This window comes from Macrobrachium nipponense, chromosome 11 (genome assembly GCF_015104395.2).
Source record: "Macrobrachium nipponense isolate FS-2020 chromosome 11, ASM1510439v2, whole genome shotgun sequence".
In the NCBI taxonomy this organism is placed as follows: domain Eukaryota; kingdom Metazoa; phylum Arthropoda; class Malacostraca; order Decapoda; family Palaemonidae; genus Macrobrachium; species Macrobrachium nipponense.
In genome coordinates, this window is record NC_061087.1 from 17,945,343 (window position 1) to 17,967,842 (window position 22,500).

Consider the following 22,500-nt stretch of genomic DNA (forward strand, 5'->3'; position numbering starts at 1 on the left):
GAATTTAAAAGGAATTCTCTCTGAAAAAAGGTTCAGCGGATTGGCAAAACAAGTGACTGTTAACTGATGGCATTAAAACCAATCTTATTCTACATAACCTGGTTTGTATCAATATAACGAATTATTTACGTTTTATTTATACTTTAGTACATTTAAAAGAAATTCTCCCTGAGAAAAAGTCTCAACGGATTGGCAGCACAATTGACTGTTGATTGATGGCATTAAAACCCATGTTATATGACGTCACCACGAAAAAAATCACTGGTCCCCCTTCTTTCACAAAACATGGCGTAATTGCAATTAAAGTACTTGATCGTCTGCAGCCTTTCAGGGACCCCAACCGATCAGCGGGTCGTCATTCACGAAGCATAGAAGCCAACGACCGAGTTACGAACTATTCACAAAGTTATAGTGGGTTTATCGCCCTCCCACGCCCCCTCCCCAACCCCCATCCCAACCCACCCCTTTCATTCTAGTACCCTATCCTCACGAACACCGGCCATCCCCTCCCACCCCTCGCAGACAGTGAAATAGCAGCTATTAATTATACATTCTTTCGTGAAATCGAAAACGGTTTAAAAATATACAGTTATCCTTGACAATGCAACCAGCCATTAGATGCAATTAGATGATTTGTATGTCTGTCTGTATCTCTGTCTGTCTCCTTGTGAGTGTGTATCTCTATGTATAGCTAATAACATGCCAGATGAATGCCCATAATTATGACTATAGACGTTTTCAGAATTTCCCTTATAAAATAGCTCCTTTAAGCTCCATGACAGCAGTGAAATAAGTTTTTACTATGAAATTCAATAGAACAAAATATTGTGACGTTTTATTTGGCTTTCTGTGTTCGTACGTTTGTGTGTGTATGTGTGTGTAATGATCCATACTTATCAATGCATGCAAGCACTTGCATAATGCTGAAGCCGGTTTCATTGCGTTTCTTAAAAGTTTTATAAGGAACATATGAATGCATACAAGAGTATTTCTGTGCATATTTACGTATTAGGCTAAATTTTTCAAAGCAAACCCATTAGTATCTTATGCATTTAAACATAAGTGAACTCTTGTTTTTCTTTTTTTCATAAACCTTAATGGGTTATTTATATTACCCTCCTGTAAAGTAGGATTACTGATATGTACGGGAATGAAAAATTCAGCATGAATAAAACCACCTTCCATTTCCGAATAATGGAACGTAATTGTTCATTGGCATGCAATCATGCAATATCTAAATCGCTTTATAGATTTTGTTTCATTATATATATAGTGTATATGTTTATGTATGTATATATATATATATATATATATATATATATATATATATATATATATAATATATATATATATATATGTGTGTGTATAAGAGAGAGAGAGAGAGAGAGAGAGAGAGAGAGAGAGAGAGAAAAGAATGGCCTTAGAAGAAAAGTCAATGACCTAATCACTGAAGCCATGGAACTGTAAGTTTGGTCACTATCTGGACAGGTGATCTCCACTTATGAACATCAGCGGAAAGCAGACGCGTTTAAGGTCATGACCTAGTGACCTGAAAAGGCATCCCAAAAACAAAGGTTGGCAAATTCACAACAGACATGAGGGATGGTGTAAGTGTACATGAGTCACAGTTAAGAGGCCCGAGTATCAGATTTAACCAAGAATGCTGTAATCTGCTATGGATTTGCAGCTTGAATTCTGTATGTATATATATATATATATATATATTATATATATATATATATATATTATATATATATATATATAGTATATATATATATGTATATATATATGATATATATATATATATATATATATATGTAGTATATATGATATATATATATATATATATATATATACACACATATGTATATATGTATATATATATATATATATATATATATATATATATATATATATATATATATAGATATATATATATATATATATATATATATATATATATATATATACATTGTGTGTGTCTGTCTCTGTGTATTTATATTTATGAAATAAAATGGAAATTTATCTTTTCACAGACACACACAGATAATTTCAAAATAAAACCAGGTGAACTATGTAAGTCACTGCTCGACGTTACCTTCCTTCGTACAAAACCGACCGCGATTCAGAATCAAATTCGCTCGAAGTCCGGTATCACATTCACCCTTTAAATAACAAACGGCCTCGTAACTCCAGCCGTATACTGCTACACACGCATCTCGGTGAAGGGGAGAAAAAATTGAAGGATTTAAAATAAATCCTTTCAGAACACGATTTCGGGGGTAAATCCCCATTACTAAAAAGTTATAGTTGTTGTTAGCATATTTCTACTCGCTAGTGTAGTGTTTTATCCCGTTATAGATTACATAGTAACGGGTTATACCACTCATATTCTTTCTTTACTGACCTCGCCTTCGTTTCCCAATATGTTATGAATGTACTATACCTCAATCCATTAGCATATTTCAACTCGCCATTATCAGAATGGACATTTGACTTTATTTATGACGGCAGGAGAAAGGTTTCCAGAGTAAAAGAGCTTGTATTCCTACTAAATAAATTGTACAGAACAGGGTGCGATTGGGTATGTTTTACATTTTATTTCTAGTCCTCTACAATAAGTTTTTTTTTAGCTATTCCTTCATTCATATTGACTTCTGACATCTATTTTTTTTTCAAGTGGACTATCGATCTGCCCATGTGCTGCATGTACTAAATGAAAGCTAAATGTTATCTATCGAATCTAATTACTGAATGACACGACATTTTGATAACACAAAAATATAAAGGAAGTATTAGGTATATTACTGCCGTTATCATGTTTATCTATTTTTAAAAGCAACTAACTGACAAAGAAAATACATGACATTTTTCCTTATTATTCAATTACACCACCTAATCGACATAAATCTCTCGTCCTCTCGTGCCTTGATAACACAAGGCGTCATCCGACCTCCATCTTACTCGGGGCGCGTGCTGAAATCTACGGTTAAATAGTGCGTTGTTTCACGAACGAAAATTAAAACAAATACGCTATATTTTATCAGAAATAATTGTTCTGTATGGTTTAACAGGTACATTACTTCTTTTTTACATTTTTATTCTAATAAACAAATCATAGGCATCCTATCCTAAAATTCCTGTATCCTTAACTCAACGCAAAACACTTTTTCAGACCTTTTTAGGCTTCTCCATAGGGCTTTCCTACACCCCAACAAGAACAACAGCAAGAACAGCAACAACAACAACAACGACAAGTAGTTTGTAGGCTTATTCACCGAGTAAGTGAAAAAAATGGACGTCAACTATCCCTATTTGCATGATAGATGACGAGGGCGCGTGTCTTCTGAGAGGAGTTCTTTCCTTCAGATGCTGGTGGTCATCATTTTTGAAAGGTGAGATAAAGAAGGGGGATTTACTTAGGGGGAGAATTTAGGCTCTATCCAACAATTACTTGGCCGAAGCTAATGCGCTGCCCATAATATATGACTGAATTAACCTGGAAAGATTATTATAGGCGTCTGCACTGGACGTGAGAAATTCCCATAAACATTCGTTATTAGCAGATAGAAATTGTTATAAACTCCTGCATTGCATTACCATAGAGAAAACGTGTTTTAAGTGTGTGGATTAGAAGAGGCAAAGTGTTATCAAATTTAATGTGTCCATTAGCAGAGGGATATTGACCATATCTCTGGATTAGCAGAGAATAATTGTTATAAACTTCAGCATTAGTCGAGAATAAACTTAATACTAATGCCTACATTAGCGGACAGGAATTTTCATAAACGTCTCATTGGTATACAAAAATATTTTAAGTTTCTGCATTAGCAGATATAAATGGTCAAAAATTTCTCTATTACAGGAGAGAAAATGTAATAAATTTCTCTACTACAGGAGAGAAATTGGCATTTATTTCTCTTTAATAGGAGAGAAATGGAAATACATTTCTCTCTGCAGGAGAGAAATAGGCATAAATTTCTACATTGCTGGAGAGAAATTGGCGCACATTTCTCTATTATAGGAGGGAATTGGCATAAATGTCTAAATTATAGGAGGGAAATTACCATAAATGTCTAAATTATAGGAGGGAAATTGTCATAAATGTCAAAATATTAGGAGGGAAATTACCATAAATGTCTAAATTATAGGAGGGAAATTGTCATAAATGTCTAAATTATAGGAGGGAAATTGTCATAAATGTCAAAATATTAGGAGGGAAATTACCATAAATGTCTAAATCATAGGAGGGAAATTGTCATAAATGTCTAAATTATAGGAGGGAAATTGTCATAAATTTCTCTCTCTTTTATAAGAGACATTGAGATCAATTTCACTATTACAGGAGGAAAATGGTGTGAATATATTCTAACGGAAAGAAGTTGTCATTAATGTCTGCTGTAGCAGAGAGAAGTTGTGAATTGAACGCAAATGTTGCAGGAGGAGGAACTCCGAGGAAAACGCTGGGTGATTATGAGGGGAAGGGGGAAGATGATCAATAAAGAAGTAACAGAAGGAAGAAAGAGCTAAACGGAACACATGAAAAATCCAGTAGTCATTTTCTTAAGGGCATCACGCAACGTGTTTCAGGTTTACATTCTTTCTGGAAAGAGTAGTAATGGATGGAAAAGGCTGAGCGCACGAAGGAGTAGGCCATTTGAAATAGTACTTGATGACTATGCTAAGGTATAAATCACAATAACAAAAAGAAAAATATCCTTTATTCTGATAAAAAAACATAAGCAGCAGCATTATGAGGAAAATATATAATAATAATAATAATAATAATAATAATAATAATAATAATAATAATAATAATAATAATAATAATAATAATAATATAATAATAATAATAGTTATCACCATCATTCTAACATCATAGACAGAATAACTGTCAATGTAACGTATATGAAATAGGTAATTTCTAATTTAGCCTCAAAATCTAATTCCCAGTAAGCTCAAACAATTAAGACTTCCCTTTCACGAACAAGAAACTGACAGTCAAATACATTAAAACAGAAGAGACTATGCAAAGATACAGAAATAAATTGAGGAAAAAAATGTAAAAGCAATCTGGGTGAAAGTTCAGTGTCAGTGAGTTCATTCAACTTATCATCTTTCATATTTCGATCATTACTTTTGTTGTTGTTATCGACACCATTGCTGTTAGTTATTAGTATTTTTATTATTGATGAAATATTGACGAGCATTCACGTTCCACTTGATAATAAGAGAACAAAATTAATTAGTCAAAGTTGTGCTATTATTGTTTTCGTGTTTTATACACATTGTTCAAAGAGAAGCAGAAATTTTGCTTAATAAGTCGTCTCTCTTATATTATTATTATTATTATTATTATTATTATTATTATTATTATTATTATTATTATTATTATTATTATTATTATTATTATTATTATTATTCTGTGCAGTAATACACGTACCTACTATAATAATATGACGTATGAAGAAATGAGTATCAAAAAAAAAAAGTAGGTAATAAATGTTAGGAAATTCTCTACGTTACATTTACAGTCATTTACCCACCAGCAAACTATCATAACGACCTCCTTCCTAATGGCCAGATGTTTATCTGTAAATAGCATCCATTTAGCCTCAAATGGTAAAGCCAACAAAGTAACGTTGGCGATTACGAGCAATGAAACTTACGGCCATCTGCTTCCTTGCAATTAATTGCAAGTTTAAGTTCGAGTTTATGTTATGCTTACATAAACTATCTTTTCGTCTCACAGTTTTCTTATATTTCAAAGCTTGATATTCAGCACTTTATCAAAACAAGCCCGGTCCGACTTCCAGCTTACTCGAAGCGCGTACTAAAATCTACAGTCAAATAGAGCGTTGTTTCACCAACGAAAATTAAAATAAATACGGTATATTTTATTAGAAATAATTGTTCTGTACTGTTTAACATGCACAATATTTATCTTGTACATTTTCATTCTAATTTATAAATCATAAATACCCTATCCTAAAATTCCTGTATCTTTGACTCAAAATGAAATACTTTTTTCAGACCTTTTTAGGCTTTTCGATAGGGCTCTCCTACCCGGCCCCCAACAAGAACAACAACAATAAGAAGAAGAACAACAAAGTAGTTTGTAGGCTTACTCACCGAATAAGCAAAAGTTCATGAAGTTTTGAGATGTGCATTGTACTTTAATTGACGTAGGTGCCGTAACCTTTAAAATAATTTCAATATCAAGAAAAGCAACTAAATTTTTGGACTTGTTATTCTAATCTACAAAGATATACATTAACGATGCTTTTGTTAATTTTTTTTAGTATCTCTGAGGTCTATGATTCTTGTTGCCAAAAATATCGGTCAAAGAATTAATATGACTTTACCAAAAAAATCTGAGTGATAAGATGTAAAAGTGAGGTGACTGGCTCATAAAGGACTCATTGAATCCTCTTAATTACTTAGTAGAGCGGAAAACATGACATTCAAAATTATATATTCAGGTTATTCCCTCCATTTAAATGGGATTATTACTGCTTTAATACAGTTTTCATTGTTTACCTCGTTTTCTATTTCTGTAACAGCTATTCAGGTCATTCCTTTTAATGAAATAAGATTAGAATTATTGAAATAAAACACTTTTTAATAATCGCATTTCGTATGCGTAAAACTAGAAAACAGCTTATAAACCTTAAGTAACACTGTTCTTCGGGATAATAGCATCGCGTAACCAAAGATTTTTTCATCTGGCAAAGGTTAAAGCTTATGATCGTAGAAGAGAGAGAGAGAGAGAGAGAGAGAGAGAGAGAGAGAGAGAGAGAGAGAGAGAGAGAAATTAGGTTTGCAGGAGCGAGAGTGAGAAAGGCAAGGATGAGAGTCATTTCAGGCCAGTAATGTATGATAGAAAAGTTGACATAAATTCCATATATTGTATAAACATTTTCGTCAATTTAAGTTTTCTGGAAAAAAAAATGTGCTGGCTTCTTCTGTCCGTCCGGGCTTTTCTGTCCGCCCTCAGATCTTAAAAAATACTGACGCTAGAGGGCTGCAAATCGGTACGTTAATCGTCCACCGTCTAGTCACCAAACACAACAAATTACAGCCCTCTAGCCTCAGTAGTTTATTATTATTATTATTATTATTATTATTATATTTCAGGTTAAAGTTAGTTATAATCGTGCGTCTGGCAACGATGTAGGCCGGGCCACCACTAGGTCGTGGTTAAAGTATTACTATATCGAGACCACCGGAAGACAGATCTATGTTCGGTGGCCTTGTCTGTATGATGTACAGAAAACTCGCTTGCGCCCAAGTTACTTAGGGCCTTTTTTTTTTTTTGTCTACAGAAGTGAGAATTACTCTGACTGCAAGGTTCTCCTTTTATTATTTTTTATTTAAACGAGTAAACAGGAATATACTCCAATCGAATTACAGATAAAATGAACAAACAATACAAATAGCTTTCCGACGATCTAAATTTCCTTTGTATGATTAGAATGACAGGTGTTATCTCAATGGCTTTATATTCCATGACATGAATTTTGAAACGAATATAAAAAAACAAAGCTATCACACAAAACAGTAGGTTATGCGTTATTAACGTATCACTGGTGTCCAAAGAGCTATGAATATTTTACTAAAAATGATAGCATTTTGATAATGATTGACTGGTATTCAAATTTTAACAGACTGTTAACGAGCCCTATGCATTTTTTGAAACCAGATTCGGGCTTTTAACAAACAATGAATCGATGGTTTTCGGGATTGTATCGTGACTGTTGAATTTAGATATGGAAATAAACTATGGACAACGACTGAAAATAAAAGGTGCCAGTAATACATATAAATATATACATATTACACCGACATATATACATACATATATGTATGTATATACATACATATTCATACATATATTTATAATTGAAATCGGAGATTGTCAATGTTGGCCATTCGAATCTCTGATGTGACGAATCACTTACCAATTATAATTCCCCTTCAGTGGTATTTTCCAAGTAAATTAAATATTAAACGACATTTGTAGTTTATTGATTGTGGATATGTATATATATATATATATATATATATATATATATATATATATATATATATATACGTATGTGTATGTGTATGTGTTTACATAGCTCAGATCTACACAGGCACACAAACACAGCAACACACACATAAATATAGACACCTCGAAAACGAAAGTAAGAAGGAGCAGGCGGAATAAAGTAACTTAATTCGGCCATTGTACACAGTTGGCTTTTCAATTTAGCCCACACCTTTCGCAAACGAATTTCTTTGTTTTCGTTCGCCGGAGCGTATCCTGAGGGCGACGCCATAATAGCAGCATATTTAGAGCGCGCTCTATTTCGCATTTTCCTGGAAGCTTTTGCGAAGCTTCGCATTTCTGTTAAAATAGAGAGAGAGAGCGAATGAAAAAAAAATGAAGTCCAATGCGTGTTATTTTACGTGTGTCGCTCGGGAGGGAATTACTGGTACTGTTCTCCCTCGGGTTTTCTTTTATTCTATTTTATTTTCTTTTATTTATTTATTTTTTTAAATTTTTTATTAATTTAGTTTTTTTTTTTTTGGTTGGGGGGGATGGCCGAGGTTTCGCTGATTCAGCACTAGACCTCTATGTGCATACACCCATTCTGATGCCCTCGCCTTAGTATGAGGTATTTTGAAAGGATGGTTCGGGTTCGCTTGCTTGTACTATGTGTATATAATATATTACACAGACACGCACACACACGTGTATATATATATATATATATATATATATATATATATATATATATATATATATTTACACACATATATATTACACATATACACACACATATATGTGTATGTTTGTGTGTGTGTATATGTATACACACATATTTCAAAGCTAGGGTTTCCCAATTTTGGAAGTTTTAATATCTAACGTCCTTTCATACTTGGGACACCTTAGTATTGAAGTACGGAAGAACATTTGCAATATACCGAAATATACATACATACCTACATATATAAATATATATACATATATATATATATATATGTTGGTATGTATGTATGTATATATGCATGTATACATCCAAGGCATGAGCAGCCTCTCAGGCAGTAGACGATTTGAAGTTCCAGTAAAGACATCCTGTTACTATCCGTTGATTAAAAAACCGACGTTTCCTATTTCTGGATACATTTTCCAGGGTGAAAAAGCGAATAAAATAAATCATGCTTGTAAACATAATGTGAGGAATATATACAACCTTTCCTTATTAGCATCATAATTATATGTAAAACAGGATAAAGAGGGAAAAGACGAACAACGAAAGACAGCGGGCACAAGACACCCACCCACATGGGTAGCACAAGACAGACCGACAAGAAGGATTTTATATATATATATATATATATATAATATATATATATATATATATATATATATATATATAAATATATATACAGAGAGAGATAGAGAGAGAGGAGATGAGAGGGATTTGAGAGAGACGAGAGAGAGAAGAGAGAGAGAGAGAGATTATGGTAAAATATCTGTTTTGTAATCACTACTTATTAATCGGAAAACAATCATATTACACAGCAGAATCTATTCCACACATTACTTGCGTGCTACCGGTTTTTAAAACGAATAAAGGTGACAAATAAAATCATTATGGATGACAAAATCTGTTGATGTAATTAATACGTACTTAGTAAATTTTTACCCAATGTGAAAGCTACTTCAGTAATAGCAGCTCTACTATTATAAGAAAAAGACTTAAGACCTGATTAACCTCAATGAGATACTTAACCTGAATTTCATTAGCGTCTAAAGCTTGTTAGTACCGGAGCGACCTTCTGGAGCATCCCTGATTATTTGTGGTTTAGGGAAGACTTAATGGATTTTGTTTAAGAACAGAAAACAGCAGCACTGTTTTATTCAATAACTACACAAGGTTTTCGGTAGCAATTTTTCCCACCTCCCCACCTCTCATTTTTCCTTCTTCCCTTTCCTTCTTCATCTATTATTCCCTTCCAACACCTCTCTCCCATTTCATTCCTGCTACTCTCTCTCTTTAATGTAACTCACGTCTTCCTCGAGATACTATATCCTTCTTTCCCTATTAATTTTTCTATCTCTTTCATGTCCCCCTTTCATTTATTCTTGTATTTTACTGAAGATTTGATTTTGTTGAAAGTGTGCAGTCAGTAAACTTGTAAACAAAAATGGATAGAATAGGTTAATCACTTACACTTCCTGTCGGGACAAAGAAAAATAATCGTATTGCAGCGTGTAAATAAGGTTTATAGTTTGTTCTAAGTTAAATTGGCAATTTGTCTCTTCTATGTGGACTGCTGATACTAAAAAACTTGAGGAGACCTGAGCTGTTTGCGATGTATCTCTGCCTACATAGAATTCACTAATAAACAGCAGCGTTCTTGTAAAACAATATGACTACTTCTCAGTAACGGATAAAATTCAATAAGAAATCAAATAGAAGTGTCATCCCACTCTAATACGAAAAATCTAATGTATATCAATATAGCTAGTGATTTTTTTTTCATACTCAGTGATGAATATATACAAGGGCTAGATAGCCTATTTTACAGAAAAGTATATTAAGAATCAAATAACATAAAAAATCAACGTGTCGAAAACATAAAAAAAAAAAACCCGAACAGGATATACAAATAAAATAGGGGAAGTTCAAATCAATGAACGATACAAAAATAAAATCACTGGAAAAAAATAAAAACCTTTATGGTTAACAATACTAACTCTACTTTTTTTTTCACCCAATAAAAGAACCAAAGGAAAAATGAGCGACGCTAAATTGCAGGCGCGGGATAGAGGCGAGGTTGCTACGACAACGGGAACAAATGAATGTTCATATAGTTTGTTCGATTGCTGACCTGAAAATGAACACAGCCAGCGGAAAGCCTGGCATTTCAATAACTCAGCTGACATTTCATAAATCATGTTCCAAAACAGCGTAGATATTCAAGTTTTTTTTTTTTTTTTTGCAGGAATTACATTGTAATAACTTTTTCATGAACTTGCCGGTTTTGTTGTCGTTAATGTACTGGTAGATTCAAAGTCAGACAAACAAGCTTATGCATACGCACGCACACAAGCACACACACACACACACACACATATATATATATATATATATATATATATATATATATATATATATATATATATATATATATATATATATATATATATATATATATATATATATATATATATATATATATATATATATACATATATATATATATATATATATATATATATATATATATATATATATATATATATATAGAGAGAGAGAGAGAGAGAGAGAGAGAGAGAGAGAGACGAGAGAGACGAGGAGAGAGAGAGAGAGAGAGAGAGAGAGAGATATAAAGTGTGCTTTCTTTTGTTACAAATATTGAATATTTATACATCCTTTCACTGCACTTCCATACTTGAATTCATGATCTACGGAACTGACAATGCAATGACAGCCTGGATCGTCATAGTTGCAACAAAACTCGGCTGATATAAGCAGTTGTTACTTGATGAAGTTTGTAGCCCATTTTAATTTGCACCTATTAAACTCCGGAACTCGGTAATTGACTACCTTACTTTACTACTGTGCTTTTTACATTTGTATTTACTTTGGCTCGTTTGTGTGTTTGTACGCTTATTTTCACCGCAGCTGAAGTCGAGGTTAGAACCTCCCCTGAAATTCACTAAAGTTTCAGAAAATGCAAAATAGAGGTTTCTTTGCCAAGGCTTTATTGAAAATGGAAGACGCTCTCAGAGCCTCCTTCAGATATTCTTTTAGATTTACTCGAGCTTAAATTCTTATTCAGAAGGGAGACAGAGAGAGAAAGGGAGGGAGGGAGGGAGGGAGGGAGGGAGGACGTCGACGTAGGATGGCTGGATTAGGGAAGAGGGGGGGGGGACGGATATTGCAGGTTTCTCTTTGATATAAGACTGCAATTTCTAATAAAGGTTATGTGGCCATTTCATTTTTGACCTAAGATGACTAATATGTTTATATCATACTGGCACTACCAGGCAAGTTTTGCTGACAGCTTGTTTTAAACTATATAAAAAAACTTTCATTTTTCCCACTGAAATATATACATTACAAACCTATAAATGAATTCACCCAGAATTATAAAGGCTAATGTAAATAATTAGTTCTTGAATATAGATTTAATAGTTGTAATCTATGTGTTGAAAAAATATCTTTGTGGATAATAAGCTGAATTCTGACTCGCATGAAACCATAGCTTCAAATTCTTCGAACTTCAAAATGAATAAAAATGGCATCCTTTGCACAGTCCTAGAGGAATTCATTCTACTATTTGAAGATAGGAAGTGGGGATCAAGTGAGGGTTGCAACTCCACCAGCCGTGGCTACAATGTTCTTAGATAAGTAAATGAGGTGAATAAGTACAGGGTGTTTCGAAATTAGAGGGCCCCCCCCCTCTCCAGCATAAACTAAAATTGATATGGACAAAAACAAAAGTAATTCAGAACAGGTATTTATTTAAGTTTCTCTCTGAGTATTTAATATTTTGTGTGGCCTCCATCTGTCTGTACCACAGCCTGCATTCTTGAAGGGTATGATTTCCGAAAACCGCAAAAAAGCTGAAACTCAAACTCCATTTCCCTGAGCACTTCGGTCACCTCTCTTCACAAGTTGTCGAGGCTTGGTATACCATCATAGTTCACGGTGCACGCTTCAACACGATCCTTTAAGATTCTACCAATGTTTTCACACACATTAAGGTCAGGGGAGCTACCCGGAAATTCACTTGACGAGCTGTGTCTGAAGAGCCTTGAAACATGGTGCCTTATCATGCAAAAATGTGACTTCTTCTACAGATATCACATTTTCAGGATCTTTGAGGAAAGGAAATACTCCACCAGTAAGCAGTTTCTCTGAAGTATTCATCATTCCATGACTGTCCTTTTTCTTTGATGATCCACATTCACTGTTTGGCTGTGAAACAGAGAAAAATTCCCAAACATTCAGGAAATTTCACAACTTGGCGATAGCGCATGTCATCGCTGATCTCATCCAACTTTGCAGCCCAAATTATGTCATTTTTATGATTTGGCTTCCTGACTGTGTAAATGAAGAATTCATCTATGTGGCAACATGGAAAAAGTCAGTTCATCCCAATCTTTAAGAAATGAACCACAAAACCATGCACGGTCTTCTCTCTGTTGCTGAGTGATGTTGGGCTTGCTGATAACATGAAATGGCTTAATACCAGATTTTTTCGACTCACGATATACAGCACTATAACTTCTCTTCTTTCCCCCTTTTGTTTCTAGTTCAAGCGCCAATTTACATAGAGACTTTCTTGGTCTACCCACTGCCTCAGCTATGATGTCTTATGACTCCCGAGAACGGACTTCAGGCCTTCCAAGATTCTCAGTCTTTTCACAATGACAGATTTTTGTTCCAGTTTCTTTTAAGAAAGGATTCACCTCTTTTAATGTATTTAGCTATCCAGGAATGTGAAATGAAGGATGCGCCAGCATCCCTGGCCTCTCTGAAGGTTATAGCCCGGATTCGGTCAATCCATCTGATTTCCTCCGAGTCGTTAGCCATGGCTGTCACTCAGTCTGAAAATACAAGAAATGTAAAATGAAAAATAGCTTAATAGAAACTTAAGATAATGTACTTGGAGATAGGCTATAGCAGAAAACTTCATAACTTTCCATTTGTTCTGTGGAGGGGGGCTCTAGTTTCGAAACACCCGGTGTATGATCGAATGGTTAAGTAAAAAAGAAAGTAATAATAATAATAATAGTAATAAATGAAACAAAAACTTCTTTAATTATAAGTATTTACATTGAGTAAAATACTACGTAAATACTTATAATTAGACAAGTTATATTCAGTAATTTTGATGGTTTCTTTTTACATCAATAATAATAATAATAATAATAATAATAATAATAATAATAATAATTAATAATAGCAATAATAATAATAATAATAATAATAATAATAATAATAATAATAATAATAATAAGAGCGATGACGAATATTGCCCCAGGCGTCAAACACCGGCAAAGGTCCAGCGTTTCAAAACGGTTTTCCGTAACAGGTAAAGGCAGGTGAACGTGCCTAGTGACAAAGGAGAAAGATCGCCCCCATTTTTCTCTCCTGCCTCTTCGTGGGAGAACAATTGGTCGCTGCTAATCCCTTTTTCTACCCCGAGACTTACAAAAGGGAACACACAACAACTGCAACGGACTGATAACAAAATAGGGACTCTCCGGGCTTAAAGCTGCTGGTCTGAATAGCGCTCTAGTTTTAAGAGTGACTTTTCTTTTCCCTCTAATCCCCTTTTGGAAATGGCATTATGCTGTGATAGCGCTCCTGCAAATATTTGCGCAGCAGATGGAGGGAATATTGCTAAATTCGTAGTTCAATGGAGTTTTCTCTTCCATTACAAGGGGATCACTGAAAAAATTGATATCACTGGTCTCAGAGACGGATTTCTTAAACTCACTGCATCACATTACAGTATGTCTTAATTAAACAAAACGGTCGTAATATACAATTAAAAGTTCATGATAAAATTAAGTCAACTGGATTTTCCCCTTGACAATAATGATGTGATAACAGATTAAGATAAATCATATTCATACTTATTTATCTTTGAGGATACATTACATATTAACAAATATACACAATTTATATATTATATATAATAATATATATATATATATATATATATATATATAGATATATATATATAGATGTGTGTGTGTGTGTGTGTGTGTATGTGTGTGTATATATATATAATAAATATATGTGTATATATATATATGTGTGTGTGTGTGTGTGTGTGTGTGCGTGTGTGTGTGTGTGTGTGTGTGTGTAAACAGAATCAGATACAAGTAATCAGTTACGAAATATTTTCCATTGTATATAGTGCCTTAAAAAAGAAAGAGAAATACAAGGAGTTACAAGGATTAGGATGTCTCAAAGACTTGTTAGTCCAACCGAGGAGACATCGTGTGCTCTTTAGGAGCAGGTTTTACTGTTCAATCAGTGTCCTAATGACTTTGTCTAGCTTTCTTTTAAACCCTTCCACGCTGTTGCTGTTTACAACTTCTGGTGGCAGTTTATTCCATGTGTCACATATCTTGTATGTAAAGAAGTCCCCACAATGAATGTGATGTGTCCCTTCAATCCATTATTTCTTGTCTGGTTTTAGAGAGAGAGAGAGAGAGAGAGAGAGAGAGAGAGAGAGAGAGAGAGCATTAACCCAAAGACGTACAGACTACCTTCCTGCCACCAGCCGTCATTTGCTTACACGCGACAGCATAAAACAAAGGAGGAAATAAACTTTGCGCCTTTCCCATAAATTGGGAGATAATCTACGGCCCCATGAATGCTTCTGGACACATACTACATATGACTTGTGCGTTTTCCCATTTGGAATGCAAAGGCACTTGCGAGGAAACAGCACTAACACAACGAGATGCGACAATAATTCGACAAATAATTCAGGGTGAAATATTTCCCTGTCATACGCGCTCTGCCACTGTATATTTGTATTTTTTTCTCTTAAAGCGATATTATGAATTCACTCGTATATTTCTTCGGTGAGCTTTTCTGCTGACATGCTCTGACTAAATTACGGTGTCTGGCCTTCTTCACGCCCATTAAAATATACTAAAGCTTTTGTTTATTGTATCGTTAGATTTATTTGCCAGGAAGTTCAAACTTGTGCTGTATATCGGATTCTAAATTCCTACGACAAACTTATTTCTTTGCCTTCCCTCGTGTAATGAATCCATATACTACGGGACGTACTTGAAAACCCAACAGAATGAATGTGATTTTATTTCAGAATAACTGATAACAAACTGAGGAAATTACCAAAGAATAAGCAATGAAAATGTATACATGTGTAAGCAAACAGTTTCAGCAGCTAAAGAAACAAGTGATTCAACCTTACACTACAAATCAATACTTACTAACAAAGGGAAAGAGATAACTGATAACAAACTGAGGAAACGTCCAAAGAGTAAGTGATAAAAATATATAAATTTGTAAGCAAAATTTCAGCAGCTAAAAAAACAAGTGATTAATTCTTAAACTACAAAACAATACTTACAAGCATAGGAAAAAGAGAGGAATAACAGTTTTGGAATAAAAAGCATCATTACACTAAGAAACCCTTTTTAGAATCATTACACCTCGCATTAAAGTAATAGTATTTGTATGAAGGTTTGTAGTGAGGAACAAGTTAGGTTTGCCTCTCAGGGAATCCCTGCGAACGGAAAATTGCCGAATCCATGCGTTCATACATTTATCATATCAACAACAAACCTTTCTTAAATGTTCTTTCGCAAGATGACCGTAATACTCAAGTTTCCAGAGAATCTGTAAGTTTTCGTTAAATTGCAGAATTTAGATCTGACAATGTATTCCTTTCGACACATCCTCCGGCTAATAGCAATATATTTCCTTCGGCTATTAGCAATACATTTCCTCCGGTTATTAGCAATATATATTCTCCGGCTATTAGCAATATCCACGCGTGCGGAAAGGCATTACGCTGTCAAAAATGACAGTTCGCAATTTAGCACGAGAGCTGTTTTAATGGAGGTTTCCCTCTTTACACACGTGATAAATCTGCAGGATTAACTTAAGACGCGAAATATTCAAAATACCTTCTGTGGCAAAAATTTCCCTTCCCTTCCGTGATTACGCTCATATCAGAAATGCGTTATTTCTTCTTTTTATCTTATAGCCATCTAGATATTTTCTTCTTCCTTCTTCTTCTTCTCTCTCTCTCTCTCTCTCTCTCTCTCTCTCTCTCTCTGTCCTGCAGTCACCCTTCTAATTCACAATTGACCTCAAGCACTTTAACTACTCAACAGTCTTTCGTAATGTCATCCTGACTTCTTGAATGGCGTCATGTTTATGTCATCACGACCGATGATGTGATGCAACACAAAGAAGTCGTTTGTTCTATGACATCATTTGCATGACTTCCTCTCCTCGTCAACGATCCCCACTTTCGAGATTATTATTCTCCCCGTTATGTTGCCCTTCTCCCTGCGTCTAGGAAAGTGGCTCACTATTCGTTGATACGACGCGCTTATTGCGCGGCATTATAGCCATTTCCATTCAGTGGGGTATTACTCTGGGTCATCTTTGAAGGGTAGCGATGGTCGTGTTTGTTCGACAATGAGAATAATGCAAATCTGCTGGCTTCCGTTTCGAAGTTTTTCACATACTGATGAAAATGATAACGAAACATCTTATCTTATATTATCAGTTCCGTGATATTTAGCTCTTCTTGGGTTATTTTCTTAATACCCAACTCTGGTGTGGGGTATTCCTTTCATAGTAGCCTTTAAACGTATTTTCCCTCTCAGATCCCCCCTTTGAGGGCACTAAGTTAAGTATATCTTAGCTTAACCAGACCACTGAGCTGATTAGCAGCTCTCCTAGGGCTGGCCCGAAGGATTAGATTTCTTTACGTGGCTAGGAACCAATAGGTAACTTATCAACGGGACCTATTGCTTATTGCAGGATCCGAAAAGCATTATATCAAGAAATGAATTTCTAATCACCAGAAATAAATTCCTCTGATTCCACACTGGCTCCAGCCGGGATCGAACTCGGGCTACCAGATGGGTAGTCGAGTACGCAACCCACTCGTCCAGTGTGGAACTATTGAGGGTACTACTCAGTGAGCTTTCCAGTACGTTACTCCTTTTCATTTCTCACCAATTGGATATATAATATATATATATATATATATATATATATATATAGTATATATATATATATATATATATATATAATATATATATATATATATATATATATATATATATATATATATAAAATGATCACACGCACGCAGCAAGCGAAAGAGACACGGAGTAGCTACTGGGAATCATATTAGTCGGTTTCGGCAAAAGGGAGAAAAATACAATAACTTGTAAATGAGGGTCTTTTACTATACGAGTTTACATTCCATTAAAAGGAATAACGACTGTCACATTTCTCAGCCTTTATATGAAAGCACCAGGGAAAATAATTAAAAAGCGTAAAATGAAAAGACGAGCGATGCTGTTTCCGTATTGGTGTCATTTCGTGCGGGGCCACTTAACGTTATTGCCAAAATATATTTTTGCGCTGTTCTCGCGATTTATTGGGGGGGGGGGGGGGGGGGGGGGGGGGGGGGGGTTGGGGGGGGGGGGGGGGGGGGGGGGGGGGGCGCAGGCAGAGCACAGGGGGTAAGAGATATTGACTGTGCCAGAGCCAGCAGCCGTTAAATCTATTCGTTAATAGAATGGAGGAAATACAGGGAAATAAATGTAATTGGCGTCTGAAGAATTATTGAAGGGCCATGCGTCGTCGTGCAAAAACATTGATTATTGAGTACCATACAATTATTTCCTTTCGGGGGAGGCGGAGGGGTAGGGGGAGGGGAGAGGGGAAGGAAGAAAAAGTAAATCAATTGAGAGTATCATCGATCTTACCTGAACCAAATATAGCAGGTTTCCGATCACTTCCTGCTCATAAACATTTTTTTTCCTTTTTTTTCCTTCAAAAAAGTGTAGAAAAAAATTAATAAAAAATGTTTTTTATATGACGTCAGCTTTAACCTTAGAGCCTGTTTACCTGGCTCCGTATTATGAATAGCTATATAATTAAATGTGATATATATATATATATATATATATATATATATATATATATATATATATATATATATATATATTATATATATATAATCTTCTAACAGAATGAAGCAACTTTATTCGGATGAATGAACGGATACGTTATACGTATAGAATACAGCGAATATACAACTTTTTTGTGACGGATATAAAAGTACTAAAGGGGTAAATACATGACACTGTATATACTAAAGATAGTTCCATATTTTTCAATAACTGATCTTAAATGAAGCTATGTTCATAAAATAAAATTAGAAGAAAAGAGCTTTAAAATATATCTAAAAAAAACAAAAATAAAAAATCGGACATTCTATAGGGATTAACGGTCTATCTGGGAAGGGAAAAGTGTAAATATTTTTCTATCAGTCGATATGAAGGTATAAAGGCTCCACAACCTTATTTTCAAATCAACTTTGGAATGGTAAATCACTTTCGTCTTTTCTGGGTTGTCCACCAGAAGGGATGGAAAACGAGAGAGAAGCTTTTTTATGTTTCATATATTTTTATATACTTTTCTGACCCCTGTCATGAAAACAAATATGCTTGCAGAAATTAGGAATCTAAAGGTCAGTCAAGAATATTAGCCAATTTCTCGATAACTCTATATGTATCTCAGCTTGTGAACGCATGAATGTTTACCCCATTAAAAAAGAAAGAAGACGAAGACGACAATAAATATATATATATATATATATATATATATATATATATATATATATATATACGTATATATATATATATATATATATATATATATATATATATATATATAACAAAAGACAAATACAAGATATAACCTACGAACTACTGCTTCTAAACAAAAAAACAATGAAAGCTCACCCACACGCGGGAAATCAGGCACAGATGAAAGCGCAGAAGAGAATCCATTTTTAAATCGAACGCAACAACAAAAGGTAATGAACGCCTCCTCGCTCACGCGTACCTTCAGGAGACAACAGGCCTCTTGGCCGGTGTCCCTCACGCGAGAGCGAGCCTTCCCTTGACAAAGTCCCGGAGCCGTCGGCCGGAGGTGAATCGCGTCTTTGTCCGTCGCATAGGAATTCGAAAATCCGCCCGACAGCCGAACAAAGGAACACTTATCGAGATTAAAAAATATTCTCGTTAGGAAGTTCCTGCCTTTTCTTCTTCTTACTTCTTCTCCTCTTCGTACTCCTTCTTCTCGACTCCCAAGCGTGAATGAGACAAAGAACCAGGAATGCATGAACTCGGTATACCGCGCATTGTCTTCAGACTTTCTTCTCTCTCTCTCTCTCTCTCTCTCTCTCTCTCTCTCTCTCTCTCTCTCTCTTTCTTTATATGGAGATATTTCATTTTATTTTGCTAGACCACACACACACACACACACACACACACATATATATATTATATATATATATATATATATATATATATATATATATATATGTATATATATATATATGTTATATACTATATATATATAATATACATATATATCTCAAAAAATCACCATAACGTGATTGGAATTGTAAGTAATAAAAGTCCGCACTTATGTAAGATGTGTATTTTAAGAATTTTTTGAATACACATCTTACGTAAGTGTGGACTTTTATTACTTATATATACATATATATATATATATATATATATATATATATATATATATATATATATATATATGTGTGTGTGTGTGTGTGTGTGTGTGTGTGTGTGTGTGTGTGTGTAAAGAGAGAGAGAGAGAGAGAGAGAGAGAGAGAGAGAGAGAGAGAGAAATATATATATAATCTATTCACTGTGCAGCAGGTGTTCAGATATTTGCAAACGCCTGCCTTGACCATTGCTCAGTACATGACAACAAAATAAAGATGGCCAATTCAATAACCTGTAATCAACTCGAACTACATTGCAAAAAGAAATGTTGCCATTATTCGCTCGAAATCCAATCAGCGGTTGCTGTGGCTGATTGATCTCCAGAAGGAAAAATATTATTTTTTTTCTTCCATTTTTACGTTTTTCCTCTGTTTCAGTTTCACTGGGTAAAGCTATATAAAACATTTTCTGATATTTCCATACTGGAAGTCTCCATTTACTTCTCTGACAATATTCATTTGTTCCATCAAGCAAAATAGCTTTAGGCCTTAAAAAGAGCGACTGATTTTCGGCCAATCGGAACGAAGTACGATACCACATTATTTATGTTATGTTTTGCTCCTGAATGGGAGAATAGGAGAATAGGTATAGGGGAAAATGCTCATGAATCATGAAACGCGTTTGTTACGTAAAAGGCCGCCTGAAGCAATTGAATGAATCAAGTTATCGTTTTACAAGGATTTTATTGCCCAACAATTAAAAAGGGGACAAACACGTCAGAGGCTGAATATGTATTAGGTTATCGTCTTGCTCCTTTCCGGACCTACACACACACACACACACACACACACATATATATATATATATATATATATATATATATATATATATATATATATATATATATATATATATATATATCTATGTATGGTATGTATATATAATATAATATATATATATATAATATATATTATATATATATATATATATATATATACATATATATATCTTTTGTTAATAAATCATGCCTGTATCTCAACTGTTTCAGTAAAACATTGAGGTTTGTGGACTATAATTTTTTTTATTCAGAAAAAATAATAATGATAATAATAATAAAAAAAACAGTGAATCACGACGATTTCAGTGACACAACTTTCCAAACCTAAGAGCTGCGTCAGACATCAACGGCTCAAGCTTCCGCAATCCCCCCCCCCCCCCACCCCCCCCCCCCCCCCCCCACCCCCCCCCCCCCCCCCTCGCTCCTCCCTCCCCCAACCCTACCCAGAAAAAAATCAGCAAAGATCGCTCGGGGTGGGGTGTGTAAGGGGGAGGGGGTGCGGCCGGGGGAGGGGGAAAGCCCTCCTTTCCTGTTCCCGGGCACAAAAGAGCTCTCGACTTCCATCCGGATTCAATTTATGGAATTCCTATAAGACCAATTTGTGCCAAGGACTCTCGCGGGACCTTCCTTCCTTCCTCCTGCTGAGATCTCGTATCTGGTCGAGCGAAATATCACAGGATTACGTAAGGTTTTTCGGCCGGGGACGTGATTAGAAGACAAGAAAAAGATAGGGGGAAAAAAATGAAAATCTCTCGGAGGGAAAAAGATTTCAAGAGTAGGTGGAAGGCGCGAGGGAAGGGAGGGGAGGGGGATCAGGGTGGGTGGGTGGGGTTAAGGGGGTTCAAGGTTTGGTCGAATCGTTAAACTCGTAAGAGTTTTCTTATCTTTATCCTGATTTACTTTTATTTTGCAATCGTTACCACCGTTATTAGCGTTATCATCCTAAACTTTTGCGGTTGATACCGACGATGGAGTAGATTCTTTTGATTTCACTGTTTTTTTATATTTCTTTCTTTTTAGAGAAAATCCTGAAGATTTAGTATAAACTGTTGGGCTCTTCATATTACCTTCATTATTATATTATTATTATTATTATTATTACTATTCTTATTATTATTATTATTATTATTATTATTATTATTATTATTACATTAAAAGTAATGGCTACTTCAGCAGCGTTACACTTTGTAAGAGATTCTTCTCTATTTTGCGAATAGCGGCTTTTTCCGTGCTACTTAAACAAGTGTAAACGCGGCTGAAGTAGCCATTACTTTTAATAAAGTATGCTTGAGAGAGGGTCTGCTTCCTAAGTACTTATTATTATTATTATTATTATTATTATTATTATTATTATTATTATTATTATTATTATTATTAT